The sequence below is a fragment of the Elephantulus edwardii genome, unplaced genomic scaffold (genome assembly GCF_000299155.1).
Source record: "Elephantulus edwardii isolate Elephantulus edwardi_28Jun2011 unplaced genomic scaffold, EleEdw1.0 scaffold00128, whole genome shotgun sequence".
NCBI lineage: Eukaryota > Metazoa > Chordata > Mammalia > Macroscelidea > Macroscelididae > Elephantulus > Elephantulus edwardii.
The window spans coordinates 8,592,460-8,599,294 of record NW_006399878.1 but is presented as its reverse complement, the minus strand read 5'-3'; the positions used below and the strand labels follow the sequence as shown (position 1 = coordinate 8,599,294).

General features: G+C 35.3%; 1 protein-coding gene across 1 annotated transcript in view; it reads right to left on the bottom strand.

Moving 5' to 3' along the window:
* Positions 1–6,835, bottom strand: part of LOC102869770 (zinc finger protein 34-like) — an 85,679-nt gene that overhangs the window by 78,553 nt on the left and 291 nt on the right. The gene's annotated exons all lie outside the window — the stretch shown is intronic.

Genomic DNA, 6,835 nt, shown 5'->3' with positions numbered 1-6,835 from the left:
CAGCTGTGGTCTCTTCAGGGTATATTCCCAGTAGTGGAATTGCTGGGTCAAATGGTATCTCTATTTGCAACTTTTTGAGAAAGCGCCATACCGCTTTCCATAGGGGTTGCACCATTTTACACTCTCACCAACAGTGAATAAGGGTTCCAGTTTCTCCACAGCCTCACCAGCATTTGTTGCTTGCTGTTCACCATCTTAGCTTCTAAGAAGCATCTGACTATACTTTTGGGGGATAGATTTACTAATTCTTTTGGCAGTCAATTCAATATTCTAAGCCAAAATAATAATTCAAAGCAAGCAATCTCTTTGATCATCTTTATTTATTATCCAGCATTCCTTACATATGTTGTGGTTGTTTTTGTTGTTAGGTGCTTTTGAGGCCAAAAGACTCACAGTCATCCTATGGCAAAAAGATATGAATTTTTTCCTATGCTGTATTAACATTATCATTTTGATACACTTGTACCCATTGCTGAAGTAACTGTGTGAATCTATCTCACTGGAGTCTTCCTCTCTTTTACTTACCCACAACCCTTGTCTCCCAAGAGCACTCTGGCTGCACTTTTGCCAAGACATAGCTGTTCTTTTGGTAGTTTATGATATATGCTCTTCTCCAACACCATAAGTCTAAGGCATCAGTTCTTTTCTTAATTCATTGTCCAAGTCTCAAATACATACCAAGTAATTGAAAAGATATGATCTGAAACAGGTGCCTTTTAGTGTTCAATCTGACATTATTACTCTTCAGTATTTTGGAGAGGTCCTCCCTGAGATTTGCAAAAAGCAGTATATCTGATTTCCTGACTGTTGCTACCAAAGATAATGACTGTGGATCCAATTAAGATTAAATCATTAAAAATTGTTGTGTCACCTGAGGATCTATGGGGGTTTATCTTTGTTGTTGCTCTGTACCATCTGGTCTAGCTGACCCTCCAGCAAACAGGGACTTCATTGTAAGCAATTATGTTGCTAATGCAAACATAAACAGTTTAATTCCATCAGCTACTCCTCAAAATAAAGATGGCCAACCTCCTCTAGAGTGTTTACCTCTGAAAACCTGCTGGAGAGCCATCTTTGAGTCACTTCGGACTTAAGAATACAGAGCAACAACAAAAACAAACTTGCATATGTTGTTGTTGATGTGTACCATCGAGCTGGAATTGACCCATAGCTGACCCATCCAGTGGGTTTTCAGGGGCAATTAATCACCCAGGAGGTGGCTGCCCACCTTTTTCCTGCAGAACAGCTGTTTAATATGCACTTTGAATCCACCTTATGAGAACTTGCATATCAAACAAGAAATAGCATGGCTTAAGTCAGACACATTACAGTCTTTAAAGTGATTCCTTAGTTTGTTAACACCTTCAAGTGGTCTTTTACTGAGGTCTCTGTTATGCCATTTGATTTCTTGAATGCTATTTCCATTGATGTTGATTGTGGCTCTCAGTAAAATGAAATCAGTTGTTCAAAACAGCAATTCTTTATATAGTGATCACAATGTTACTGCACCAGTTGTGAAAATTTTTGCTTTCTTTGTGTTAAGGTGTAATCCATAGTGAAAGCTTTGATCATACCAGTAAATTTTTCAAATCTTTCCTCCCAGCTAGCAAGGCTTATCATCTTCATACCTTTAATGAATATATCTTATTGTAGGGTTAATATAGGGTTACTTCAGAGCAAGAGATACATGTCTTCAGGACTTGGCTATGTGACTGGCATGCACGAGTGCTAAGGAAAAGGACTGCAAACACTCTTGATATTCCTGGGAACACATACTTCCTGAAGGAGAGAAGCAGGATGTTCTTGATAAAATGTTGCAAATACATGAAAGCACAACTTAAAAGTATCAGGGAGTTGGCTCCCCAAAGAACTCCCAGAGTAGTGTGTCTCAACCATGCTTATCCCCAGTCAGAATGTTGGTGCTCCCTGCCCGCAAACGGACTGTGACATTTTATCTTGTTGTCATATTCTCCTTCGTATATTCCAGTTTCTTAGATGGTTTGTTCAATTGAAAGATTGATTGGGTTTGGTGAGAAGGTACATCCCTGATAGACACTTTTCCTGATTTTAAATCATGCAATTTCTTTAAAAAAAAAAAACAACACACAAAACCAAAAACAACAACAACCAAAACAAGCACCTGTCTGTTGGATCTAGTTTAAAATTTCACACAAAACAAAGGTCCTAAATTTCTGTCCTTTGCAAAGTTATTCACAATTTGTATATAGTTCAATGCCTTAAGCATATTTCTAGGATACTCAACTTTTAACCAAGATCCTTTAACATTGATATTCCTATTACTACATCTTCTTCTAAATCGTACTTAAATATTTTACAGTTCTCTGTTACAGTACTTCTGCAGTCACATTTCAAATGGCATTTAACAAAATTTTACTTGCATTCTATGTTAGTTTACATAATTTGGGTAATTTTTGCCTTCTACTGTATCTGTTTTTTTTGGAATGGAGATTATCTATTTATTTATCTATTTACCTATCTCTTATCTATCACTCATCTATTATCTATCATCTATCTGTCATCTATCTGTATCTATCTATCATCTATCATCTATCTATCTATCATTTATCTCATAGGTGTGTTTTATCAATTCTTCCAAATTGTATGGCATAGTTGAGTAAAAAATTCTATATTCGTTTGCTCAAATAACTCAAATGGTATCTCCCGGAGGCTTTGGTAAATTTTTTTTTAACCAATTCCTTCAGTAAGACTTGAATGCCTTCCTTCAGCAACTTCAGTTCTTGATCATATACCAGCTTGCTCCTTTAAAATGTGTGTGATGATTTATGTATTCCTTTCATCTTCTTTTGATTCTTCTTACATTATTCAATAATTTAACCGTAGATTCCTTCCATATTGTACCTCAAGGCTTGAATCATTGTTTAGTTTGTTTTTTTTTTTAATTTTATTCTTTCAGCTTGAGAAATGCTGAGAACATTTTTATTCTCTGATTTTCTAATTACAGGTCTTTGCATATTTTAATATGTGTGCTCTTGATCCATGTTTTTAAATATATTGGTGGTTTTAGTTAACCATTCGATTGCATGCATTTTGACTAGATTTTAATAAGTCTGATTGCTAAACTATGCAGTATTCAGATTTATCAGTATTTTCACCAATTTGAGGGTAGAATAGAGAGTACTGTAATTGCTTGGAGATTGTTTTTTTGTTCTAATGTACCCTGTTCTGTGGGGCATTTCTGCAATCATATCATGTCTTGAGAATGTTCAAACCATTCAGTCATGAGTTTTATCAGAGTAGACAAGCATGAAATGAATTTTCTATCATGGTTTATGAATGCCAGGAGAGTCATAGATCAGTAACATTGGGAGGTATTGGTGCTTGATGTTTAATCTCTCCTTTTCATTTAAGTAGCCAAATCCCTTCAAGCATTATTTTTAAATCTCAAGGACAGTTTCTGTCCTAAGTTTAGAGTAATTTAGTTATTCTTAATTAAGCTCCTTATATATTAACATTTACATAAATATTGTGATTGTATTTACCTATTATGTAATTTATATTTATCTTAATTTTTTTAATTCATCCAAATATTGAAAACTTTTTCACTGTTTATTGTCTATGTATTTTTTCAGGTAATTTCAGGTAGTTGATAATCATGTTGGATTACTAATTTGGAAATATGGAGACAAAACACTGCATTAAAGATAAGTAAAGTAAGCAGACAGATATCTATAAGCATTTTCATTATTTTAAACATGCATAAATATGTTTGAAGAATTCATAATTGGATTATATCTTTTAGTACTTAAGGCTGAGAAATTGCATATCTTATAAAGTTATATAACCATTTTTTTTAAAGTCATATAACTCTTAAACACAGACGAAATAGATCTAAATTACATTTTTGTTAAGAAAAGTACTTGGAAAATAAATTTTATCTTTACTATTTTGTTTATTTTTCAAGTGAAGTTTGTACCATTTTAGACTTTGAATATGAAGAATCGTTTATTTTAAGATATGTTGTTAGTTGAGTCAAGTAAGATTCATAGCAATCCTATAAACAGATCTGACGCACGTCCTATCCTGTGCCATCCTATCATTTCTAACACACTTAAGCCGTGATTGCAGTCACTGTGTCACTTCATCTTGTTGAGCTTCTTCCTTTCACTGGATCTCTACCTTTCCAACTATTATGTCCTTTTCCAAGAAATAGTCTCTCCTAGTAACATTCTCAAAGTATATGAAATTACTTTTGTCCATCCTTGCTTCTAAAAAACATTCTGGCAGCATTTTCCCCAAGACGTATCTGATTGTTCTTTTGGTAGTCCATGGACTATTCAGTACTCTTTTACAACACAACTCAAAGGCATCAATAATTTTCTCAACCTTATTCATTATTAAGCTTTCAGAAGTATAGAAAGTGATTGGGGAAAAAAAGGGACTAAATTTAATGCTCTTTGGTCTTCAAACAGAAATCATTGTCCCTCAGTAATTTGCAGAGGTCCATGATAGCTGACTTTCCCAATGCAGTATGTCTTGATCTCCTAACTGCTGGTTGCTGATTGTGAATATAATTAAGATAAAATCATTGACAATTTCCTTTTTTGTAAATATTTCTTATTGTGATTTTAATGAAAGTTTACAGAAAACTTGGATTTTCATTCACTCATTGTTTTACATTTTCCTCCCTACTCCTCACCCCACCCCCTCAATTTCAATTATAATGCTGCCTGTTGGCCCAGTGGTGAGGCTTTTGCTGTTCTTGAGATTGAGATGCAATCCATGTTAAAGGCTGTAGTCTTTTATCTTCTAAAGCAAGTATTTCAAGTCCTCTTTCAGCAAGTAAATTTATTTCATCTACAAAGCACAGGTTGTTGATGAGTCTTCCTCCTGTCCTGATGCTTCATTCTTTTTCATAGGCTCCAGCTTCTAAAATGGTTTTTTTAGTGTACAGATTGAATAGGTATAAAGAAAGGACACATTTTTTTTTCTGATATTAAATCATGCATTCCTCCTTTGCTCTATTTGGATAATAACTTTCTGGTCTAGGTACAGATTTGTATGAACATAATTGAGTGTGTATAGTAAACCCCTAAACTAAAGCCACATACAACTAAATCAATCCTGACTTTTTGGACAGATTTCTGAGGTTGTAATGTTAATGAGATGAGACTACCTGGAAAGGTCAAATTGCTAATTTATTGCTTAGCACTACACTACCAGGTGCCTTTGAGAAGGGCATACAGGTCACGATATTTAATTACATAACCTTAATTAACAATTCTATTTTCATCTCCATTTGTCTAGTAGAATTATATAAAACAACAATAATAATACGTAAAATTTAAAAATGTAATGGTTCGTTGCTTTGCTTTATGTTGAAATATAAAATAAGTAGTTTTGTCACTGTGAAACACATGTGTGTGTGCGAGCGCATGTGCACACACACACACACACACACACACACGCACACAAACACACTTCTCCAATTTGGTGGCTCAAGGCTCATGTGTGAAGTGGTTGGATTCTCTCTTGTTTTGGTATAGATCAGGTGTGAATTGTTTGGTTGGGGATTTTTTTTTTGTTTATTGTTGTTGTTCACAATCAGGTGTGAAATGATTGGATTTAATGGATTTAGGTAACAGTGAGCTGTAGGCTGGAAGTCTTTTGGTTAAAATCAACCAGGAACTGGTGGGTGGGCCTTGTATTTAAAAGGTGGTTGGGCCCTCTGCCTGTGGCTCTGAGGCCTGGTTTTCATTGTGTTTGTGATGAACATTCTTCTATGTGGTACAGCACTGGCCTGTTAATTTATTATACTGAAAAAACTTGGGGTTGCTGTGATGCTGAATGCTGTGCCACTGGAGCGTCAAATGCCATAATGGTTAGCCATTGTGGACAGAGTTTGGTGGATCTCTTAGACTGAGTCAGGATTGGAAGCTGGAATGACATCCATGTCCTAAAGAACATGTCTCTGGAAACTCTAGGAACATCAGAGAAATGACGATAGTTATAGAACAGGGTTCAGGTCTTTTGTTCATAGATTGCTATGAGTCATGCTTTATTCAATGGCACTTAGCAACAACAATATATATGTCCTTGGAGAAGGACATCATGCTCAGAAAGGTAAATGGACAGCGCAGGAGAGGGAGATCCCGGTTGAGAAGTATTGATACAGTAAATGGGGTAGTGGCAGTTGATGTGTCAGAGTTAGTAAGACTGGCTCAGGAAAGGGAAGGTTTCAGAGTTCTATACATAGGATCACTATAAATTGCAGGTGACTCAATGGCACATAACAACAATAACATACTATGACAGGTTTGGAAGCAGGAGTGGCATCCACTTCCTAAATAACATGCCTCTGGAAACTTTATGAACTTTGATAAATGTCAATAATGTCAATAGTTGTAGAGAGGCTTCAGGCCTTTTGTTCATAGGGTTCCTATGAATTGTGCTTGACTTGAAGAAAAAAAAATTATATATATATATATATTGTTTGGTAATTATATATATTGTTGTTGTTGTTGTTAGGTGCCATTGAGTCACCTCATAGAGACTCTATGAACAAAAGACCTGAACCCTTCCTTGTATAACTTTCATAGTTTCTCCACATTAATAGAGTCTCCGGAGGCAAACTATTTCAGAAGTCCATGCCACTCCTTCTTCCAAGATTGTTTTAATTGGGAAGCTCCACCAAACACTGTCCACCATGGCAACAATTATCACATTTGACACATCAGTTTTATAGTGTTCAGCATAACAGGAAACATGAGCTATCTCTGTACAACAAATGGACAAACCAGTGCTGTACCACTTAGATGAATGTTTGACCAAAAGCAATTAAAATCAGGTGTGAGGG